The 15,022-nt window shown below is 42.4% G+C and overlaps 1 protein-coding gene across 1 annotated transcript in view; it reads left to right on the forward strand.

Annotated features, from left to right (window-relative positions):
- Positions 1 to 15,022, forward strand: part of GUCY1A2 (guanylate cyclase 1 soluble subunit alpha 2) — a 137,602-nt gene that overhangs the window by 85,217 nt on the left and 37,363 nt on the right. The gene's annotated exons all lie outside the window — the stretch shown is intronic.

The raw sequence follows: 15,022 nt of genomic DNA on the forward strand, positions 1-15,022 counted from the left end.
ACATAGTAAATGAGGTTGGATAAAGACATCAGTCCATCAAGTCCAACCTATAACCCTACAATCCCCTACAGTGTTGATCCAGGGGAAGGCAAAAAACCCCATGAGGCTCATGCCAATTGCCCCATTTCAGGGAAAAAATTCCTTCCCGACTCTAATCTGGCAGCCAGTATAACAACCCTGGATCAACGTGTCCTGATGACATCATATACTCATATACGTCAATGGTTCTTTACCAGTGACCACTGAGAACACTGATTGGCCTCCATGGTCACTTCTGACAAAGAGGTCCCAGAACAAGAGCGGTGAGTATGCTTTTTTTAAAATTTATATTACACCTCCCCTGGCTATCCAATGGGTTGCCCAATTTTTTTTTAACCCTTTTAACTGACCAATGTGGCTAGTAGACAATCTTTATCTAACTCTGGAGTTGCTCATCAGCAAAAAACCACAAGAATTCATCAAGATAATCCAATATGTCTGATGTGTTTTGTTTCAAGTACAAACACTGTTTTTTATGTTTGTCAACTCCCCTGGGCCTCCGATCTTTTCAGACTCCAGAGTATGATAATTTGTGGGTGGTGTACCACAAAAATTTCGGGTTCTGCTGAATAATGCTTGGGGAGGCTGCTATGGAACATTATACTGTGTATAGGTGTCACTATGGGACATTATTCTGTGTGGAGAGGCCACTATAGGACATTATACTGTGTGGAGGGGCAACTATGGGACATTATACTGTGTGGAGGGGCCACTATGGGACATTATACTGTGTGGAGAGGCCACTATAGGACATTATACTGTGTGGAGGGGCAACTATGGGACATTATACTGTGTGGAGGGGCCACTATGGGACATTATACTGTGTGGAGAGGCCACTATAGGACATTATACTGTGTGGAGGGGCAACTATGGGACATTATACTGTGTGGAGGGGCCACTATGGGACATTATACTGTGTGGAGGGGCAACTATGGGACATTATACTGTGTGGAGGGGACACTATGGGACATTATAATGTGTATATGTGTCACTATGGGACATTATACTGTGTATAGGTGTCACTATGGGACATTATACTGTGTGGAGGGGACACTATGAAATATTATACTGTGTAGAGGGGCTGTGATGGGGCATTATACTGTGCAGAGGGGGCACTTTGGGACATTATACTGTGTTGAGGTTCTACTATGGGACATTATACTGTGTGAAGGGGCCGCCATGAAATATTATACTGTGTAGAGGGGCTGCGATGGGACATTATACTGTGCAGAGGGGGCACTTTGGGACATTATACTGTGTGGAGGGGTCGTAATGGGACATTATACTGTGTGTAAGGGCTGCTATGGGACATTATACTGTGAGGAGAGGCCATCATATTATACTGTCTGTAATATCACTTCCAGTTGAACTTGTTCGATACAAAAAACAAACAAATCCAAAAATAACAAATCTTGGGTTGTTTACCCATTTCTTCTATTAACTCAGGTAACTCATAGTCACTAGGTACTCATGTGTGCATGGGTCAACACACTTTGGAAGCCCCTCCACGAATTTTAGAAATTTTACCTTTGACCATCAACGTCGGCATTAACATTAATTATGGGTGGTAGCCGGGTGTAATGTGCCAGTATAGGTAGTCTATGGTTCACTAAAGAAGAGATGGTCACCTATCCAGCACTGGGGTCCAGATAATAAATCCTAAAAACCTATTCAACATTCTGGAATTCCAGAAACACTCGTTCCTTGATATGCTAAACCATAATGGTTTATTTAATTTTTTTAAAATTTCCTCCATATTTTCTGTATTTGTTTTCCAAATTGGAAGTGCTCTTATTTTTTGATAAATTTCCTTTAATGGGAGAAAATAAGATAAAAGAGCTTAGCGTGTAATACAGAGGGACACCATTGTTAGATGTTGTTCACATTGCTCCTTACTTCCCCCCCATCTGGAGTAGTGATATGGGAATGAGACACAATTTGCAGCTCGATACATTGGCGTCTTTGATCCAGCATTCCACATCCTTTCGTGGCTAGCTGAATTCCCATGTTTAGTTTGAAGGATTTCCCTCTCGGGAGCACAAGGATTGCAGTTTCCCATGTTTCTCACGTCAAACCAGATCAAAATATTTTCCCTTGTAAAAAGGAGCCATAAATTGGGAAGCAAAGTTAACCCTTACAGACCGTGCGGACTGAATAAAAGCGACAACTCCAATTTACTAAGATATTCTCTATACATGGTAAAAAGTCAGATGATAGTTTGGAGCCTTATTAAAAGTTCTGTAAAAATTGCAATCATTTTTTTATCGAATCAATGGGGTAGATTTATAAGCAAAATTTTTAGACTTGTATGAAATGGGGTGTGACTTCATGGGAAAGAGGAGTGGTTTAGTAGAAAGCGGGCAAGGCCTAAGTTGCGCCCGCATGTACCAAAAATACGCCAAAATTTTGGTGTATCCAGCATCAGGCACAATGTTGAGTTTTAAAGGCAGTCTACCACCTTCCTTAACCCCTTCAAGCTACCGACATAGCACTGTAGGTGCTGTGACATGCTTCCATATTATACCTTCATTAAGTTTCACAGTCCCGTGAATGCCAAGAAAAAGAAGTTCTCTTCATTATGCAAACTTGGTGGCCATTCCCGAAGATCTACAAGCACAGCTTTCTCTGTTGAAAACATGCTCCTTTATGCCACCCCCTGACCAGTGGGAAATGATAGTCCCGCTGCTGTGACGTCACCTGGTCTGTGAAGTCTCATTCATGTGCAGTATGCACCACGAATCTCAATTCATAAGTATATACAGTATGAGCTATATGCTCATACATGCTGAACGCTACAAGTGCCTAGCGTGCATGCGCAAGATTTAACCATGCAGGTGATGACATCACAGCAGGGGGACTATCATTTTCCACTGGCCAAGGGGTGGACTAAAGCATGTCTTCAATTAGGAAAGCTTTGCTCGGAGGTCTCTGGGAATGCCCCCATGCTCTGAGCACCTAATTTGTTTAATGGAGAAAACATCTTTTTCTTGGCTTCCACGGGACTGTGAAACATAATGAAGGTGTGATATGGAAGCATGTCACAGCGCCTACAGTGCTATAGTGGCAACTTGAAGGGGTTAAGGAAGGTGATAGACTCTCTTTAAGACTGTCTAGTCTAGCTTTTCACAGAGTAATTTTTAGACATTATTAGTAAATCTGTCCCAATCCCAAAATCTCTAGTGTATTGTCGCCACTAGAGGGAGCTATAGTGTTTTTTGAATATTTTTCATATTATGAATTCTAAAACATAAACAATAGGCAATAATCTCATGGGTGTCCTCTAGTGGTAGCTGAAGAATGCTAGAATACTATCTTTTGACTATGCTCTATGGGGCAATTTATAAAGACTCATTTTCTATGTCAGTCTTAATATAGACCCTGCTTCTGAATAAATAAGGCATATGTCTGCGAACGGGTGTAGATTTCCTGTATAACTCGCCAGAAAACAGCTCTGGACACTGTAAAGAATGCTAAGAAGTGACTCAGGACATAATTTTTGCCCCGTTTTCACTTATACCCACTCTCCTAGCTTATGTTCCGTTACTCTCAAGGATTTGTTTATTTTCATCTTTTTCTGCCCCCCTCACACAGCACTTACACATTATTATGTTTGCGTCGGTGACAAACAACTGTTTGCCTTGGTTGGTGAATTTGCCAAATGGGTTTTGTTTCATATACCAGTCTTATGCCCTTGGCATTCCTATTGCGTGGTATTACAACTTGCAGAGATCAGCAGCTTGCTTGCAATCTGTTTTACTGGGTTGTCCAAAATATTTCAATATCTAGAATTTGCAGGCCATCTGGAGAAAATCATTTTCTGTAGGATATGTCACATCGGTGATCTGTGCGACAAGGATGGCACAAACGCAATGCCACCAAAGCCAGATACGCAAAGTGGGAGCCATCGGTAGTAAGATCCAAGATAAGAATCTCTCCTCTTATTCCAAAAAACAGCAACATGTGCATAAAAAAATGTACATTTTAGTAATATTTCATCCTCATCATTGTAAAATTCAATATACTGACCTGTTAAATTGCATATGTTGAAGATTGATGCGTCTTGATATTGCAATATGTTATCGATTTAGAAAAATGCTGGATTTTTTTCCCCCAAAACAGCTCCATCTATTTCCATGTACATGTGTGTGTATGGATTGTACCTTGACTCGATTTACTTGAATGAGGTGTCGGAGCCACAGGTGTTGCAGTTGCAGCAGTGCTCCTAAACCAGGGAGCCCACAGGCCCCATTACCTATAGTAAATCCCTACTGTGGATACCCGCTCCCTGGAAACCCGGGGTTAATAAGAGTAGTGTTCTATTATGTCCCAGTCATAGTGCCAGAGCCATCATTCGTGGGTGTCATGTATATAAGCTGGTACTTTGCTCTATTAGCTGCTATTGAAGTTAACACCGATTGTAGGCACTCAATCCCTTATATGCTACTGTCATGGCTGACGCAGACACCAAAGGGGTTACAGAGGTAGATCAGCTCTTTCATCCCTGGCATCACCCTTTGAAAATGTGGGGTGTTGTGTGTGCCAGGGCAGCCCAGAGTCTAATGGTCTCCAGGGCTTCTATGTATTTATGACCATTAGGTCCTGCCTATGGTTATTACAGTGCATTATATGAGCAACCAAAAGATCACCTGTTCATTTTTTCCCCTGGGACAGAAAACAAAATGAAAAAATGTAAAAAGTACAAAGTATAAAGTAAGCCAACTAATAGGAGGTGTCAAGATACCGTATATACTCGAGTATAAGCCGACTTTTCCAGCACATTTTTCATCCTGATAAAGCTCTCCTCGGCTTATACATGAGTCAGGGTCCACGGAGCACAGAAAACTGGAAGGACCTGGAATCGGGAGGGATCCTTTAGTGCTGCTGCTCTGTGATTGGCTTGTCATGAGGTCACGTGACTGTGATGTCATCAAAGGTCCTGTAGCCACTGGTATGTAACATCTGCAGATAAGGTTGAGTCTAAATCCTAGTAGCTCCGCTCACACCAGAGTCTGATCACATGATCATGACGTCATCAGAGGTCCTTTAGCACACTAGGATTTAGCATCTACCCTGCAGATGAGTGGCCGGGATTCATTGTGTCTTATGGAAGATGTCTGTTGTATGGAGGAGAGGAAGCTGCAGTAACGTGACACACAGGGACCTTCCTTTAGTTACTCTGCCTATTAATGTCAGGCATTTGGGGTTATTAATTTAGTTTCAGTAACTCCATGTGCCTCACATTAATAGCAGTTAACCCCATCATGTCCCTCATATTAACCCCTGTGTGCCCCATATAAGGGTTACTAATATGTGAGACACATGGGGGGACTAATGAAGGACCTTAATTATGAAGATACCTAATTATTACCTCCATATGTCCCACATATCAGTAACTCTTATGTGAGGCACACAGGGGGTTAATGTGAGGGACATGATGGGGTTAACTGCTATTACTATGATCCCCATGGAGTTACTAAGCTGCAATGCACATGACCAGACTTTATCTGCAATAGTGGATTTCCCCCCCTCGGCTTATACTCGAGTCAATAAGTTTTCCCAGGTTTTTTTTTTTTGGTAAAATTAGGGGTCTCAGCTTATATTCGGGTCGGCTTATACTCGTGTATATACGGTAGTTAACTTTTAGACAGTAATAGTAAATCTGAACCAATATTTATTCCATATAAAAAAAACTAGAAAAGTTGCTGTATTTTTTCATGCTGTAAAGTTCCACTTTAGTCTACTCTACTCTACAAATCTACTTGTGAATAAATGGTGAATAAATTCTCGACATTTGTGTGAAGTCCATTCTTCCATTGAGACCTTCACACTATTGAAGGAAATACTGCATCCCTGTATACTACTTTTAGGAAGTGAAGTACTCTTCCCCTAAATGTGAACAGAGCCAAATATATTAGACAGTACACAGAGTACAGACCATCCATAGAGTAGCTGATATGCATATGTGTATATGCAGCTATCCCCCAATCTAACCCCTCAAGATTAGTGATTAGACACGGGAGTGTAATTAAGGATATATACAGTAGTATAGTGATCAAAGATATACACTTATTCTAATTGTAATGCTGCAGAGCAATACTGTCATCTTTGGTCACATGATTCTACATAAGTAGGCAAAATAAATAATACAGTCCTATGAAAAAGTTTGGGCACCCCTATTAATCTTAATCATTTTTTGTTCTAAATATTTTGGAGTTTGCAACAGCTATTTCAGTTTGATATATCTAATAACTGATGGACACAGTAATATTTCAGGATTGAAATGAGGTTTATTGTACTAACAGAAAATGTGCAATATGCATTAAACCAAAATTTGACCGGTGCAAAAGTATGGGCACCTCAACAGAAAAGTGACATTAATATTTAGTAGATCCTCCTTTTGCAAAGATAACAGCCTCTAGTCGCTTCCTGTAGATTTTAATCAGTTCCTGGATCCTGGATAAAGGTATTTTGGACAAACAATTCAAGTTCAGTTAAGTTAGATGGTCGTCGAGCATGGACAGCCCGCTTCAAATCATCCCACAGATGTTCAATGATATTCAGGTCTGGGGACTGGGATGGCCATTCCAGAACATTGTAATTGTTCCTCTGCATGAATGCCTGAGGATTTGGAGCGGTGTTTTGGATCATTGTCTTGCTGAAATATCCATCCCCGGCGTAACTTCAACTTCGTCACTGATTCTTGAACATTATTCTCAAGAATCTGCTGATACTGAGTGGAATCCATGCGACTCTCAACTTTAACAAGATTCCCGATGCCGGCATTGGCCACACAGCCCCAAAGCATGATGGAACCTCCACCAAATTTTACAGTGGGTAGCATGTGTTTTTCTTGGAATGCTGTTTCTTTTTGGACGCTATGCATAACGCCTTTTTTTATAACCAAACAACTCAATTTTTGTTTCCAAAATGAAGCTGCCTTGTCTAAATGTGCTTTTTCATACCTCAGGCAACTCTATTTGTGGCATACGTGCAGAAATGGCTTCTTTCTCATCACTCTCCCATACAGCTTCTATTTGTGCAAAGTGCGCTGTATAGTTGACCGATGCACAGTGACACCATCTGCAGCAAGATGATGCTGCAACTCTTTGGAGGTGGTCTGTGGATTGTCCTTGACTGTTCTCACCATTCTTCTTCTCTGCCTTTCTGATATTTTTCTTGGCCTGCCACTTCTGGGCTTAACAAGAACTGTCCCTGTGGTCTTCCATTTCCTTACTATGTTCCTCACAGTGGAAACTGACAGGTTAAATCTCTGAGACAACTTTTTGTATGCTTCCCCTGAACAACTATGTTGAACAATCTTTGTTTTCAGATCATTTGAGAGTTGTTTTGAGTAGCCCATGATGCCACTCTTCAGAGGAGATTCAAATAGGAGAACAACTTGCAATTGGCCACCTTAAATACCTTTTCTTATGATTGGATACATCTGGTTATGAAGGTCAAAGCTCACTGAGGTTACAAAACCAATTTTGTGCTTCAGTAAGTCAGTAAAAAGTAGTTAGGGGAATTCAAATCAATAAAATGATAAGGGTGCCCATACTTTCGCACCGGTCAAATTTTGGTTTAATGCATATTGCACATTTTCTGTTAGTACAATAAACCTCATTTCAATCCTGAAATATTACTGTGTCCATCAGTTATTAGATATATCAAACTGAAATGGCTGTTGAAAACACCAAAATATTTAGAACAAAAAATGATTAAGATTAATAGGGGTGCCCAAACTTTTTCATAGGACTGTAAATAATGCAGATCAAATAATATGCACAGCAAATGTATATTACATTACACAGGTTGGAAAATAAATCAACGTGTAGCCCCAACCTCAACCATGTCATTGTAATTTCCCACACGCAATTAAATTTTTTACAGCCATATTTATTACATATGGAAAGATAATGAAGATCTCCAGTTGACAGCCACTTCGCAGAGACAATTGCCATGACTTTGTCTCATTAGGATTCAGTGAGAGAGTCGCTACATACTAATTAGTCACAAGATTAATTTACATGGAAAATCCTGGAGATTATAATGAGGATGTCCAGGAGTCAATAGTAATGAAGAGCGGGCAAAATAACATCAATGCACAGTAGATAGAAGCAGTATAAGTCTAACTCCCATGGACCCCACTCATTCAGTAATAGAGCGGGCTGTAACTTCTTAGCGTAGGTGCAACTTGAAGCCCAAACAGGGCCCCATTGCGGACTATGTTATGGGGCACCATTCCTACCTTATTCCATTTATAATAGTGATCTTTGTGGTCCGACAGTGTCCATGGTAATATGAATAAAGTCTAAGGCTAGATTCCCATGGTGATAATTGGAGACCAATTTGAACCATTCTTCTATTTCAGGTTCCTCCCCAAATTCTGGCCCTGTGGAACTGTGGGTTTGCTCACTGATAGGGTTGAGTCGATCTTGAGATTTCAGGATCGATTTTAAAATCCGATTTCCGATCATTTTCCAGCCGATCCCGATTGTGAAATTATCTTGATCGACGATCGGGATTGATCTTTTCCGATCCCGATCGCTCAACCCTAGTCAATGCTTCTCTATGGGAAAAGTCGCGTTTAGGGTTGAGCCGATCTTGAGATTTCAAGATCCAATTTCCGATCATATTGCAGCCGATCCCAATCGCGATATTTGCTCGATCACCGATAGAGATTTGATCTTTTCCGATCCCGATCACTTAACCCTACTCACTGATTATCCCATATACAATGGAGGATGTTCTCCAGCAGCACCTTGCACATGCACAGTCTGCAGATGAAGTCAAAGAGAATGCACATGCGCAATGACTCGCATTATATGTTACCTGGCTTACTCAGCGCATGTGCCAAACAGATTACAAAATACCAAACTGCTAACTAACTGGAGTCATGGGGTTACCAGATTTGGGTCTATAATCCCCAGAAACTGCTTGTTTAAGGACCCTAAACCTAGTGACAGATTCCCCTTAAGGATCCATTCTCTTTTCCCAAAACGTCACCGTCTACCCTTTATGAACTAATCTATGAAAATGTGTTGCGTTACAGAATATATTTAATTAATAATGAGCTTTTGGCAGAAGATCTCAATAATGATCCTCTTCATATCTCCGAGTCTCGTTCCACGACTAGTTAGCGCTGCCCACAATTGATTATTGTGAATAAATATTTGGAAGCGATCTGCAGACTCCGTAGCGATCTGTAGTCCCCTTCATCAACCTCTCCATCTTGATGTGTGTGTTTTTGCCAGGAATAAATAAAAACAGTGGAAAAGAGCAGTAGATCAGATTTTTCCCAGAATACTCAAGAGCTTGCCAACACTGCGAATCATTAAGTTGTATAAAATGCCCCGAGGTCTTTTGAGAGCTATCGCGTCTTAATTAGGCTCTCAGGGAAATCGCTAAGCTTTCTAACGGAGGCGCATAGGTCTTTAAAGGAAGGACTCTGCCAGATGATCAGATCTGATAAATCCCTTCGGTGAATACTTAAAACAATCCCTGAGTATAGGAGACGGGGATTCCAGGGGTTGTGTAGCTACACTTCCCTCATTCAGTATTCACAACGATCAATGGAAGAGGAACTATTGTGTATCCTATTACTGGAAGAGCAGCGTGTCATGTAAAATTACGTATTACAACTCATGACAGTCCATTAATTAACTCCTGACGTGCCCTTTCCTAGTACAAGTTGTAGCAGACTGTAAGGGCTGCCATGTTGTTTGAGAGTGTTGTGTAAGTAAATGGCCAATGATCTGTTCTGTTGTGTGCGCTGGGGCTTATTCTAGCATCGTGTTTATTTATGACCACGCTATGTGTGTGTGTTGTGAGAAGGTGACAGGCAGAGTGCTGGACTCTCACTATATCTCCACCAGGTTTTTAACTTATGTGTGGACCAGGACGGGTCTTAAGTAGTCTTCAACACCAAGTGTCCTTGGCCAGAAAAGGCTCCAGATCCTGCACTCCAATGCAGATCCAGGGAATGAGAGGAGGTGTGTGGGTCTGTCCTATAACCCTGAGTCCGGTGAGACAGTTTTGTGCTTGTTTTGTGGTTGGTAGTAAGCCACACGTATAGTTAGGTTATCATTACTGTTTAGTTAGTTGCTCAGACGAGCAGGATTTTATTTTGTTTTTGCCGGAAGTTAAGGCTGTATTTTATTTTGCTCCTTTTGTGCCTGAAGTCAAGCTTTATTTATATGTATATTTTATATATATTTCTTCGTAAACTTAATTGACATCTTCTGTTAGACACACCCTATTGGCAAACTATTAATACTTTGTAATGTCACCAATGGAGAGAAACTTCTATAATAGCCAATGACGAGCAGGCTAGAAATATGTATCACCCCAGTAACGTGTGGCTCAGAAGACTAACACTTCTCCTAATTATTATTATTTGTTTTTATTATTTTACTTCTCTCTTTTCACTTCTTTTGTTTGTTCCTTTTCTTTTCCTCCTCCTTATTCCTCCTTTTTTTTACTCCTTTTTAATCTTTTTCCCCTTCAATTTCTTTCTTTTCTTTTCCTTCTTTCTCTTCCACTCCTTTGCCTCCTACTTTCTTCTCTCCTTCTTCCCCTATTGTTATTCTTTTCACTTTAATATTCTTCTCTTTATAGTCTTTCTCTCCTTCTTTCTTCTACTTCTTTCTCTTCTTTTTCTGTTACTTCTTCCTCTCTTCTTTCCTTCTTTTCCTTTTCTTACATCACTCCCCCTTTCTATCCCATTCCTTCTACCTCTTCTTTTCCTTAATATTATTCTTCTTGTTGTTTTTATTTTTGTCTCCTTTTTATTTTTCCTTATCTTCTTCTCTTTCTCCTTCTTCCTTTTTTCTTCTCCTACTCTAATACTTCTTACTCCTCTTCATCCTTTTCCTCCTCTTCTTCCTCTTCGTGTATCATTCAATGTAACATCCATGATAGTATTTCTCATATATCTCTTCCGGTCCTTTGTGTGGGGGTCTGATCTAACGCCCATCTCTTTATCACTTTGGTGGTCCTGGCCGTTCCTGCAGAGATGATATATCAGTCACATGACCACTGCAGTGAATCATTGGCCTGGTCACGCCTGCATTTACAAAAGGTGAATGGCTGCAATGGTCTAGTAAGGTTGGCCTTAAAATTTAGTTCATTAGTAGGGTTGAGCCGATCTTGACTTTTCAGGATCGATTTTAAAATCTGATTTCCGATCATTTTTCATTCGAACACGATCTCGATCCCAATTCCGATCCCAATGCAAGTCAATGGGATTTTTTTATTAATCAGAGTTTGGATTTTAAAAACAATCCTATTCACTACACAGCATGGAATCTAACAATTGAACGCTTTAATTGTTAGAATCCACACTATGTAGTAAATCACTAAGTAGCCAGAGGAATTTTTTTTAATCCTCTGGCTACTTAGTCCCCCCTGGTGTCCACTTACCTGCAGAGATGGCTGATCCAGTGCCCGGTGTTCTTGTTCGCATCGCTGCCGCTCCATGCTGCCCCCTGCCTCCCAGATTAGGAGAGTGTGGGCGGGTTAGGAGAGTGTGGGCGGGTACTGGGAGGGGAGACGTCACGTCTCCCCGCCCTGTACCCGCTCACACTCTCCTAAGCCACAAGCCCCGCCTTCCTAGCTCTTTAAACACTAACCTGGGAGGCGGCGGCAGCGAGGTGAGAAGACCAGCATGGAGTGGCAGCAAGGCGAAGAAGGAGAACACTGGGCACCGGAGCAGCCATCTCTGGAGGTAAGTAGCTACTAGAGATGTTAGTTTAGTTTCCCCTTTAGAATGAATGGAGGCAGCTGGCGCGCAGGGGGTTAAGGCTGTGTGCTGGCTGCTTCCATTCATTCCTATGGAACCACAGCGGAGCCTTCACACTGAGTATACACTCCACTGAGAATGAGCAGAGCGTATACTCAGTGTGAAGGCTAAGCAAAGCATTGTGGGAAATAATCACCGATCTCGATCCCACCTAAAAAGATTGTGTTCGGAATTCCGATCGCAATCATGAAATTTTCTCGATCGCCGATCGGAATCCGATCTTTTCCAAACACGATCGCTCAACCCTATTCATTAGACTAAAATCAATTCCTTTCAACATGCCATATACAAGCTTGTTAAGCTTGAATATGTTTTCAATAGGGTGTGGGAAGAAACCTCTCCTAGACATTTTTGCAACCTACAAATACCCCTCCTAGGAGCTCTTTTATTACAACAAGAATGGTGAGACTCAGGGCACCCCCTTACACATGAAATAGTTGGCTGTTCCCACCAAAATCAGCGAGTTTAGTCAACATTCATTTGTACGGACAACCTAAACCTCCCCCATTGCTTTCTCTCCTGGTCGATAAAGAAGTTCACATTTATCATCTTCTATGCAAAAATATTAAAAATCTAGATGGAAAAGAGGAAGAAAATCAAAATTGACTCATCATGATATCTCAGTCTATTTTAATGCATTTTGCCATGGGAACAGAAAGAATTTGTTAAAGCCATTCTTCCAATGACACATTACACAACCACTTCAGATAAAAGAGAATGATGTTATCACAGGGTACGCATCCTGTATCACGTCCATTTAAAGGGGATCATCAAATCCTTCAAGCTCTGCCATTTTGGAAAAAAATAATTGTAATATATATTAGAGATGAGCGAACAGTGTTCTATCGAACACATGTTCGATCGGATATCAGGGTGTTCGCCATGTTCGAATCGAATCGAACACCACGTGGTAAAGTGCGCCAAAATTCGATTCCCCTCCCACCTTCCCTGGCGCCTTTTTTGCACCAATAACAGCGCAGGGGAGGTGGGACAGGAACTACGACACCGGGGGCATTGAAAAAAATTGGAAAAAGTCATTGGCTGCCGAAATCAGGTGACCTCCATTTTAGACGAATAGTGGATTTCAAATCCGGGTCATATGAGAATGTGAACTTTGTGACTATGAGACAGGGATAGCTGTACAGGCAGGGATAGCTAGGGATAACCTTTATTTAGGGGGGAATGTTATTAAAAATAACTTTTTGGGGCTCTATCGGGTGTGTAATTGTGATTTTTGTGAGATAAACTTTTTCCCATAGGGATGCATTGGCCAGCGCTGATTGGCCGAATTCCGTACTCTGGCCAATCAGCGCTGGCCAATGCATTCTATTAGCTTGATGAAGCAGAGTGTGCACAAGGGTTCAAGCGCACCCTCGGCTCTGATGTAGCAGAGCCGAGGCTGCACAAGGGTTCAAGTGCACCCTCGGCTCTCCTACATCAGAGCCGAGGGTGCGCTTGAACCCTTGTGCAGCCTCGGCTCTGCTACATCAGAGCCGAGGGTGCGCTTGAACCCTTGTGCACACTCTGCTTCATCAAGCTAATAGAATGCATTGGCCAGCACTGATTGGCCAGAGTACGGAATTCGGCCAATCAGCGCTGGCCAATGCATTCTATTAGCCCGATGAAGTAGAGCTGAATGTGTGTGCTAAGCACACACATTCAGCACTGCTTCATCACGCCAATACAATGCATTAGCCAGTGCTGATTGGCCAGAGTACGGAATTCGGCCAATCAGCGCTGGCTCTGCTGGAGGAGGCGGAGTCTAAGATCGCTCCACACCAGTCTCCATTCAGGTCCGACCTTAGACTCCGCCTCCTCCAGCAGAGCCAGCGCTGATTGGCCGAATTCCGTACTCTGGCCAATCAGCACTGGCTAATGCATTGTATTGGCTTGATGAAGCAGTGCTGAATGTGTGTGCTTAGCACACACATTCAGCTCTACTTCATCGGGCTAATAGAATGCATTGGCCAATCAGCGCTGGCCAATGCATTCTATTAGCGTGAACTGAGTTTGCACAGGGGTTCTAGTGCACCCTCGGCTCTGCTACATCAGATTGCTACATCTGATGTAGCAGTGCCGAGTGTGCATCAGATGTGTAGTTGAGCAAAACTGACTCAGCACTGCTAAGTCTGCATTCGCATAGGAATGCATTGGCCAGCCTTCGGCCAATCAGCGCTGGCTCTGCCGGAGGAGGCGGAGTCTAAGGTCGGACCTGAATGGAGACTGGTGTGGAGCGATCTTAGACTCCGCCTCCTCCAGCAGAGCCAGCGCTGATTGGCCGAATTCCGTACTCTGGCCAATCAGCACTGGCTAATGCATTGTATTGGCTTGATGAAGCAGTGCTGAATGTGTGTGCTTAGCACACACATTCAGCTCTACTTCATCGGGCTAATAGAATGCATTGGCCAATCAGCGCTGGCCAATGCATTCTATTAGCGTGAACTGAGTTTGCACAGGGGTTCTAGTGCACCCTCGGCTCTGCTACATCAGATTGCTACATCTGATGTAGCAGTGCCGAGTGTGCATCAGATGTGTAGTTGAGCAAAACTGACTCAGCACTGCTAAGTCTGCATTCGCATAGGAATGCATTGGCCAGCCTTCGGCCAATCAGCGCTGGCTCTGCCGGAGGAGGCGGAGTCTAAGGTCGGACCTGAATGGAGACTGGTGTGGAGCTATCTTAGACTCCGCCTCCTCCAGCAGAGCCAGCGCTGATTGGTCGAGTTCCGTACTCTGGCCAATCAGCACTGGCCAATGCATTTCTATGGGGAAAAGTTAGCTTGCGAAAATCGCAAACTGACAGGGATTTCCATGAAATAAAGTGACTTTTATGCCCCCAGACATGCTTCCCCTGCTGTCCCAGTGTCATTCCAGGGTGTTGGTATCATTTCCTGGGGTGTCATAGTGGACTTGGTGACCCTCCAGACACGAATTTGGGTTTCCCCCTTAACGAGTTTATGTTCCCCATAGACTATAATGGGGTTCGAAACCCATTCGAACACTCGAACAGTGAGCGGCTGTTCGAATCGAATTTCGAACCTCGAACATTTTAGTGTTCGCTCATCTCTAATATATATCCTTTTTTTAAGTCTAAATACATATACTGTAATTTTTGCATTATTTATTTTTTTCACATATTTTGCAGCACCTAAAGTTCCTGGCCCCTGGCGGATCACATGACCACCG

The sequence above is a fragment of the Leptodactylus fuscus genome, chromosome 2, assembly GCF_031893055.1.
Source record: "Leptodactylus fuscus isolate aLepFus1 chromosome 2, aLepFus1.hap2, whole genome shotgun sequence".
Lineage (NCBI taxonomy): Eukaryota > Metazoa > Chordata > Amphibia > Anura > Leptodactylidae > Leptodactylus > Leptodactylus fuscus.